Below are 9,874 nucleotides of genomic sequence, written 5' to 3'. Positions count from 1 at the left end.
TCTTTATGATGCACCTCCTGCGATCCAGTGGTGTTGAATTTCACTCTGAGCAACTCTCCTGGCCTGGATTCTGTGGAGTCCCTCTGGTATGTGTCACTCCGTCACCATCTTCCCGGAAGTCGTGTAAATATTTTTATAGCAATAAAACTAGCATAAGAATATTGTAGCAATGAGTATATTGACTTGGCTTGAAAACAGATTCTTCCTGAAAATTCACCTATTTTGATAACAAATTAAAGTGTGAAGGGTTCCTCTTCAAAGTCAACCATTCAAAACCTAGGTCAACACTCAACTTAAGCATTGAACTCCCAAGGCTATACAGTAATCCAGGGTCATAATTGCCTTTCGGGAACACCTGGAATCCATTAATCCTCTGAGACTAGGAAATACCTGCTTCTATTACAGAAATGTCAATGAAGGGGACCTGATGAAGAGAAGAATGGACTTTATTAGCATAGCGTGGGCCCTGTCTTTACAACAAATACTTCTGTTTGGATCCTAATCTTCAGCTCAGTGGCTCAGGGTGGTCTCTCTTAGGGCAAGAAGTTCAGGCCAACACTGACATACCTAAGTGATCACTCCTCTTCAGTTTCAGGTTGCAGATTGGCCACACATAACAAAATACAGTCCAGTCTAGGGAGCCAGAAACGTGGGACTGCTGTCTTGCACACTTAAGCATCACAAGGATTTGAACTTCTGGATGGCTGTGAACCAAATCCATTCACCTGACTCCAAATTTCCTAGTGTCTCTGCTTGCTATTTAGAGAGTGCATTGATTTTTCTTCCAGGAGCTGTACTACAAAATGGTGAGTACTACAGAAGCCTAGGTTATTTTCATTATACAGAGTAAGGTCAGATAAGAATCACTGAAACCCGAGGTTAGATTCAAAGGCAAAAGTGTGATGGGTGGGGGACAAGGGATGGAGCTGTATGATGCAGTCTATTGCTATCAAATGCATATGTGGTTCCAAACACTGGATAACAGTGATGATAAACTTCCTGAGTAAGTCTAGATATACAGGTCGACCAAAGGACATGCTTTCTTAGCACATTTAAAGTCACCATTGCTTCTTCACTATAGTTTTCTTTTCTCCATCAGTCAGTGAAATATTTTCTTTAGATTTTTTAGAGATGGTAGATTTGGCTCTTACACTGTTGCACATATCTTCTCATGGCCTCATCAAAAGAATGAGTCTGAATGAAATGTGTCCATTTGGTCAATAAGCCAGAATTCCTATTCTTTATATTTATGTATGGTGATTGTAAGCCCTGTAAAAACATTCCTTACTGGTAATGCCCCTTTGTACAACAGAATGAAATCCTGCCTAGGCTTGCAGTGTCTTTACCTTGCCTTACATAATTAACACCATTATTGGACTATTATTAAAAACACAGCCACTGAAGGTGATTTTATTTTTCTTGACTGTTTTCAAAAATTAAACAATTGTGTCTCTTTCTTCAGAGGATCCCATTCATAACATGTCCCATGTATTGAGGATGATACCTCATCATCTTTGATTTTTAATAGCATTTGTCCTGCACTTATTCCTAGAGACCAAAATAAAAAAATACAAACTCACTGCCAAAAAAGTGATTCCAAAACAGAGTAGCTTTAAAATTGTGGGCAGAACTGCCCTGGAGGTTTCTTGCACTGTAACTATGTATGGGCATAGAAACTTTGACTTCCTCCAGTGAAATGACTGATACTTTCAAAGGACTGACCCAGCAGTTAGCTCACTGTACTACCATTGCTCCATTGTCCATGATAGGTTTGTTTATTCTTCTTGCTGTCTGTGGTATACTCAACATTCTGCACCAATATCATAAAATTCACATGAATTAATTTACATTTTTTCTGATTGATTGCCCATTTGAAAACATGCATATGGGGTGATGAAAATATCATGGATTGAGCCAAGCTCACCTTAGTCCTAAAATGGCACCTTTGCTTTCTGCACTTTAAGTAGGCCCTTGGCAGAAGATTGCCCAATTTAATAGGTGCTTTGAGTTCTTGATAGCTGGTTCCAAGGATAATGATGATGGATTCAGTAATATATAAATCTTGATTTCAAATCATGCTCAAACTCTGCTGGGGTTGCTGATTAATTCAATTGTGTGTGTTGTTATAGTGATGCTCAATGTTATAATCTTTGATCTTCATTAGTTATTTCTTCAGATTCTCCTCACTTTCAACCAGAAAGATCAGTTTCTACTTCACAGATTTTTAAAATGATTTTCTCCTATCCATATGTTTAATGTTTCAGATGATTTTTTCCCAAAAATATATTAAATATATACTGTACATTTCATGATTTTAAAATTTGAAGCATCCCATTTTTCTGTTTGAATAGCTTCCTTTTTTCCCTACTGCAACAATTACCATAAAGACAAGAAGACAGGGGAATATTGTTATGGTACTCTCTTAATCCAATCTTTTACTGGAACCATTTGATATCACCCATAATATGAGAAGTTCTAATTCCAGAAGTTATTTTCCATTTACTTGAGTGCCAAGCAGTTCTGTTGATCGAGTATTGCAGCTCTATTTTGTATTAGTTTCAGCAGAATTTTGCATGTGTATCATAAAATATTGTTTGAAAAATTTCACATCTATTTAAATATCTCCTTTTTTTGAATGCACAACAATATGGATAACCAGCAGTCTATGGACAAACACTTGTTTCCCAAATTTGAGAGCATAGACCATTTCAAGATTTGCATGTGTTTGATTAAACATATTCATTGGTATTCAGGCAATTACTCAAGACATGTTTATCTGGAATACTTCAGAGCACATTTGAATTATATATTGAAGTCTTTCAGTTGTTAATCATATGCTATTTCATGAAGTGGTTAATGGGAAGCAAAAAAAAAAACCCAAAAAAACTGGCAAACCCATAAGATACCAGTCTTGAAGTATTTATTAATTGTTAATATTTCAACATTCACTTATTTTATATAAATATATGTATATAGATATATATAAATAGAGAGAGATATCACTGTGGAAGGTGTTTCACCTCCTCTCCATAAATATACCCCCACCCATCTCTCATATACCCACATACCACAGAGAGAGATGGAGAGAAACAGAAAGAGAGAGATGTTATGGAATATGTTGTTTATAGTGGAGAATTGCTGAAATATTATAAACTCTTAAAGTTAGGTTGTAGCCTGGATTTGAGAAGTCCATGTGAGCAGTGATAAGCTTATTATTTTAAAAACTTGAGACTTTACACAGTGAGTATGAAAAAATGGAATTAAAGGTAATGTAAGGTTTTCATTAAAATATTGAAGGTTCTTCATATTGATAAGTCTATGGGATGAGATGAAACTTTTGGAGAAGTGAATATATATGGCTAGAATAATGGGTAAACCCTACGGTAGACATTATAGAACCCATAACCATGTGTCAAATCACAATATAAAGAAAATTTCTCAGGATTAGATGCCTCATTTTTCTGTTCACACATATTTGACTGCTTATTCCTCAAATGAAGGAGATCCTGTGGGTTACTTTAGGATTCAGTGACTGTTGAGAATGTGGCTGTGGATTTTACCCCAGAAGAATGAGCATTGCTGGATGATTCTCAGAAGCAACTCTACAGAGATGTGATGGTGGAGACCTTCACAAACTTAGCTATAGTTGCTAAGAAAAGCTTCATTATTCCAAATAAATTCCTTATTTACCAAATATACCCAGTTGTTGTCCAGTCAATAGGAAAAGGGATAGGAGGAATACCTCGTTAAATATGACAATTCAGTTAATTTTCTCTCTGGGACAATTATATTGTAGGTTTCCCATGATCACAAATTTTTACATATTACAGTCTACACAACAAGTATTTCAATTACTACCAGTATTACCCCCTGGTGAACAGGTATCTGTGGAACTTTAAAACTCAGCAAATTAGCAGTAATGAAGATTTTTCCCACTTCCGGAATATAAACTGACAAATGTGAATCATAATGGAGTGTTATCTAATATAGTGCCAGAAGAAGAGTCTTGATGATTAAAAGATATTTAAAGCCTCTTCTTTCTCCCGCTAAGCTGGATTGATATCAAACTGCTGATGTTGCAGTCCGCGGCGCAATGTGTACCATCTATGTCACAGGGCCGTACTGTGTTAACTAAACATTTCAGGGAAATAGTTATTTTGAAAATAATTCATGCCTGCAAATAATTCAGAGATCTTGATAATCAAAGTATTTAATCAGTGTCAGGAAAATGTTCACTAGGCTTTCTTTTTGTCTGTTATGGGTGCAATGTTGGTAAGACCTATTTCGTTCTCTCAGAGTAGTAAGAGAAATGCCGCGGGAGAGTGCAGAAGAGTCATCCAGGCCCACTGTGTCCAGAAAGCATTGCACACATTCCACTGTTATGGAAGAAACTGCATTTGATACATTTGTTAGAAAAAGTCTCATTTAACTAAGAAGACAATTCTGCATGCCTGCCCTTGATTATGTGTTACTTGTAGGCATAATAAACCTATGTTCATGAAGGATTAAAGAAAACGAAAATCCATCAAATTATTAATGTTATATCGGTCTTGTGTCTACTTCCTTTTAAATATGATTTTCGTATTACAAGTTATGGTACATGTGATACTGCTCCTTTTAATCTTAAGGTTGAATTTACTTGCCAATTGCTTTTGGAGCATTGCCAACACATTGAAAGAACCAACGTGACAAAGCATTTCTGGTTCCACAGTTACCTGTTGCCTTTGTTTAATGCTTTTCTTTGTTTTCATGCTGTCAACGTCACCTCATTTCTGCTTCTCAAATATACATGATTAGGAGAGGGATGATGGCGGACCAGGTGAGCCACACACTCTGAGGGCTCTTTTGAAAAAGGTGGGTTTGTTTTCCAGGTAGCCGAGTGGAAAGAGTAGGTGAGTGAAAGATCCCCCTGGTAGAGAACTGTACCCCCAACCCATGCATTTGTTCTGAGCCAGGGCCTCGGTTAGTCAGCATTCCATTCTTGGGACATCTCAAGTCATCAGGGCTCCTCCACAGTGGCAGAGACCAGCTGTAGCCTCACTCCACCCCCAGAACTGGACTCCACACCTAGAATCGCTTGGCTGCTCTGCCAAGACACGCAGCTGTGGTGGGACCCCCTATAGCAGTTGCCTACTCATGGGACCCCACTAGGAGAGAAGTTTGCCTTTCCCACAGTTTCCCTCTCTCCATGTGGCAGTGATTTGCCCTTGAGCTGGGGTCCCTCCCTCCATTCACCCAAGGCCCTTAATTCACCTGCATTCTTCCAATGGCTGCCTGGACAACCTCCGCAGTGGATGATTCACCCCCATTGCTGCCTTAAACCTCTCCACCAGCACCCCATTTGCCCATCCATCAACTTAACTGTCTCTCCACTCCCTGCTTGGGAAGCACTTCCCGCAGGTATGAGCTCATGGCTGGAGGCAATCTCACTTCTGCTTACTGCATTGCCTTTCCAGGGGAGCTACTTCAGGCTGGCTCCCAGCACTGCAGAGCCTTGTGCCTCTGTCCTGGAGCGCTAAGCCTGCCTCACCTCAGTGCATTCCTCCCAGTACAGTGGGCTGCCACCATAGCCCGGACCCTGTGCCAGAGCCAGCCCTTTCTGCCATGGTGCACCATGGGGTATCCAGTACCAAACCCTGGGAGTGCTAAACCTGCCCACCAAGGCGTGTTCCTCTGAGCCCGGACCCTACACTGTTCATAGTGCTGGCCAAAGTTCCTGCCTATTAGGAAGGGTAGCTACATGACTTTGTGTTCCCAGCAGAGCCGACTTTGTCCACCCCTGTGCACTGTGGGGTTCGCAGTGCCAGCAGCTGGGAACTCTGAGCCTGCCTGCTGCGGCGCTCTCCTCCCAGTGTGGAAGGTGGGCACCATTGCCCTCTGTGTCCTGTTGGAGCCACTGCTGCCCTTTCAGGCTAGCCCCACATTGCTGTGGAGCCTGTGCTGTTCACAGTGCCTGCAGCTCAAAAGACCACTGTTCCCTCCTCCTAGGGAGACTAGGACACGGCTTTGGGATCCCCACAAGAGCCATCTCTCCAATCTCAGCATTGGGGTGCCCTGTGCGGTCGCCAGTGCCAGCTTTTAAGCCTGCCCCCCCCCCAGCCCTTGTAGCCAGCATAGGAGGCAGGTGTTCCAGCTGGAATCTCCCTCAGCACCCTGTGTGACCCCAGCCCTTTCATGCCTTCATAGGAGGAGGGTACTGCGGCCAGCATCTCTCTCAGAAGGGGCAGAGTAGGAATGAGGACCCAAAGCAGTAAGTCACATCTTCAATGGAAAGACACCTGCTGAAGACTGAATAGAGACTCTGGATTCTAATGTAGGCCTGCACTTCCCACAGGCAACAGGGCCTCAGCATTTGGAGAATGACCGTGGAAACTGTTTTAAATGCCCTTTACCCAAGTGACGCTGGTACATCTGAAATGTCAGCATCCCCAAATTCAGTATCTCCATTTATGCTCTGGACACAGCACTCTAATTGCTGCTTACCCAAACTCACAGATTGAGCTTTATGGAAAATTGTTCATATTATTGACAATTAAGAAGTAGCAACTCAAAACAAGCGTTTTAAAGCTAATTTCCAACAGTGGTTCCCTTTTCATTTCTCTTTTTCATATCCTAGGTCTCAAAAATGGTCTAGAGTTAGAGTTGGTCTCCCTAACTCGTTTTCTGCTTGGTTATAACCACTGTATTATATCACAACTAACCAAATTTAAATCAAATTCACCTGGACTTCTCTGAGCCAGATGCTGTTGAGGGGAATAAGTAACTGCTTTGACAGAAAGAGCCATAGATTTTATCAATTTCCAGATACTTAAACACAGTCATATTTGTGTGTGTCATTTAGACATTGCAGGCTTGGTTCTTTTTTCACATATAGGCTGGAATGGCATCACTTGATACTGGTCTTTTCAACAAAGTGCCATCTTATGCCATCTGCTGCTGGGGGTTGTCTGACCACCTTAAATCCCAGACTATGTGTATCTGCCGATTAGTCTAGGTCACCTTCATCTCTAAATGTGATGATCATGATTGTCTCAGATAAGTTCATGACAGAGATCATGAAATCTGAAGTGTAAATCTAATGACAGTATCCCTCTGAATTGAATGTTTTTATTACGCATGCTAAAAATACTCTTTTTTTCCTAATTACATTTAATTTATTTATTTTAGTCATTTTATTGGGGGCTAATACAACTCTTATAGCAACCCATACATCTATCCATTGTTTCAATCACATTGTACATATGTTGCCATCATCATTCTCAAGACATTTGCTTTCTGCTTGAGCCCTTGGTATCAGCTCCTCATTTTGTTCCCCTCCCTCTCTGCTACCCCCTCCCTCATGAACCCTTAATAATTTGTAAATTATAATTATTTAGTCATATCTTACACTGTCTGATATCTCCCTATGTTAGGGTTGTTAGTCACCAGGGAGGAGGTTACATGTAGATCCTTGTAATCCTTTCCATCCCACCTTCCCTCCACCCTCCCAGTATCACCTCTCAACACTGGTCCTGAAGGGATTAACTGTCCTGGATTCCCTGTATTTGTAATTCCTATCTGTACCAGTGTATATCCTCTGGTCTAGCCAGATTTGTAAGGTAGAATTGGAATCATGATAGTGGGGGTAGGGGAGTAGGGGAAGGAAGCTTTTAGGAACTAGAGGAAAGTTGTATGTTTCATCGTTACTACACTGCACCCTGACTGGCTCATCTCCTCCCTGTGACCCTTCCATAAGGGGATGTTCAATTGCCTACAGATAGGTTTTGGGTTTCCACTCCGCTCTCCCCCTCATTCATAATAATATGATTTTTTTGTTCCGATGATGCCTGATAACTGATCCCTTCGACACCTAGTGATAACACAGGCTTGTGTGCTTCTTGTATGTGGGCTTTGTTGCTTTTGAGCTAGATGGCAGCTTGTTTAATTTCAAGCCTTTAAGAGCCTAGATTCTGTGTCTTGTGATAAATGGACACCATCATCTTTCTTCACCACTTTTGCTTATGCACCCATTTGTCTTCAGTGATCATACTGGGAAGGTAAGCACCCAGTGGTATGATTTTTTTGTTCTTTGATATGTGATACCTGATCCCTTTGGCACTTCATGATCATACAGGCTGAGGTGCTTCTTACATGTGGGCTTTGTTGCTTCTGATCTTGATGGCTGATTGTTTACCTCCAAGTCTTTAAGACCCTGGATGCTATATGTTTTTATAGCCGTGCTCCATCAGCTTTCTTCACCACATTTTTTTATTCACCTGCTTTGTCTTCAGTGATCATATCAAGAAGGTGAACATCACGGAATGCCAGTTTAACAGAACATAGTATTCTTGCAGTGAGGAAGTACTTGAGTGTAGGCCCCAATGTCCATCTGCTACCTTAATACTAAACCTATAAATATATGCACATAGATGTAATTTCCTATCCTCATATAAAAATATATTTACATATGCATGTGCCTTTATTTAGACCTCTAGAAGTGCCCTTTGCCTCCTAGCTCTTTCCTCTATTTTCTTTAACTTTCCTCCTGTCCCACTATCATGCTCAGCCTTCATTTGGGTTTCAGTAATTCCTCTCAGCCACATTACCCTTAATCATGCCTTACCAGGCTTCCGACACCCTCCTCACCACCAATTTGGATCACTTTGTTGTTCCCTTTGCCCTGGATTTGTTAACCCCAATACCTTTCCCCCCACCTCCACGTCTTCCATGTCCCCCCAGAACTGTCAGTCCCATTGTTTTCTCCACCAGATTGTTCATCCTGCCTATCTTATTTAGACACACATGTGGAGATAATAACATGCACAAAAACAAGACAAAGCAAAACAAAGTAACAAAAAAACAAACAACAACAATAAAATATCCAATGACAAAACAACAACAAAGGAAAGCCTATGGTTAATTCAAGGACTGTTTGTTGGCCTTTAGGAGTATTTTCTGGTCAAGTCTGATGGGGTGCCAAGCCCTGACCCCAAAGTCTGTTTTTGGTATTCCCTGGGCACTTTGTTGCTCTGTTCCCCTTGCTGTTCTGTTGCACAACCTTCTTGTTTTTTGCCTCCGTTTGTTGGGGGACCAGATTGGGTGAAATTCCCACACTGTGTCTCCAGTGTTGTCCCCTGTAGGGCTATGAGTCTGTGTGGGATGTTGTGTCTCATAATGGGGCCAGACATATGGTCTTCTCTGTGGATTGGCTGCTCTGAACGGGAATATTGTCCTCCAGTCCTGGTGGGCCAGGATGTGTTCCACTATCTCTCTTCCCCCCCCACTTAATTTGCTCCTATGTTCTCTACTCAGACATGTCCTTCTTGAGCTGCAGCTTCAGTGCTGTCCACTGAAATAAATTACTCTGGGGGCTACAAATATTCTTAATAAGCTGAAAAGTTCTCCCCGGACTATGGAAATCAACACCTTGAGCTTTACACTCAATGGCATGGATTTCTTTCCCATGCCCCAAGCCACAGGGTGATATTTGGTCAGTCATTTAATCCAGTTGCTCTCAGTACTTTCCAATTTGGAATTTGTAGAGTAATATGGGCCCAATGAAAGGGCAATCATATTTATTCCACTTTTCTACTATTGTAGAGAAATCATGAATAATTGTTTACAGCTTAAAATTATACCTGCTTGGTTATTTCATGACTGTGATTAAGACATTATGTGAAGAAGACAGTCTCATCCGTGTCCACATTCAATGTCTCCATGAGAATCTAATGGGTGAGTGAAGATGGTACTCTCATACATTCACCTCTCTTGCTACTCGAGGCTGTAGCATGAGAGCTAAGTGATAACTAAAGCCAAAAATCTTGTTCCAGCACACCTGGACCACTGCTTTTTCTCCTGAGTGTCCTCCCAATGTAGCTTCTGTGCGCCTTGAGAA

The sequence above is a fragment of the Tenrec ecaudatus genome, chromosome 3 (genome assembly GCF_050624435.1).
Source record: "Tenrec ecaudatus isolate mTenEca1 chromosome 3, mTenEca1.hap1, whole genome shotgun sequence".
Classification (NCBI taxonomy): Eukaryota; Metazoa; Chordata; class Mammalia; order Afrosoricida; family Tenrecidae; genus Tenrec; species Tenrec ecaudatus.
Note: the sequence above shows the minus strand (reverse complement) of the source record.